Consider the following 627-nt stretch of genomic DNA (forward strand, 5'->3'; position numbering starts at 1 on the left):
TTATAATCCCTAAGCGCGGCCGAAGACCGCCTACTCAGAAAGAAGTTCGTTTTCATGTATGCACTATTTCGGTTTTTGTCATATGCATTACTTCGGTTTTGAGTCGAAACTGTGCATGTATGCATTACTTCGGTTTTTGTCATATGCATTATTTCGGTTTTGAACCGAAACTGTGCATGTATGCATTACTTCGTTTTCCTCATATGCGTTATTTCGGTTTTCAACCGAAACTGTGCATATATGCATTATTTCGGTTTTTTTCATATGCATTATTTCGGGTTTCAACCGAAACTGTGCATATATGCATTATTTCGGTTTTTTTCATATGCATTATTTCGTATGCACAGTTTCCATATGCACAATTTCAGGGTGCCGTATTTTATTACATACCATTGTTTGTGCGTATTCAGGACTTTTAAGTTTTTCTTCGACGTCCGTTACTGCGGTAGATGACTGCAAAGGCAGCGTACTTGCGACATCATCCAAATCTTTGCGGCTTATTTCCCCAGTCATCCGGCAAACAGACTGCTCGATTTTTTTTACGCCGACTTTGCACTCGCGCAAAAGCTTATTTTGGGCTACCATTTCTTCCTTTTCGACTGACTGAAAATAAATAAGTTTTGTTAA

The sequence above is a fragment of the Rhagoletis pomonella genome, unplaced genomic scaffold (genome assembly GCF_013731165.1).
Source record: "Rhagoletis pomonella isolate Grant_MI unplaced genomic scaffold, Rhpom_1.0 Rhpom_scaffold_00011, whole genome shotgun sequence".
NCBI classification, from domain to species: Eukaryota; Metazoa; Arthropoda; class Insecta; order Diptera; family Tephritidae; genus Rhagoletis; species Rhagoletis pomonella.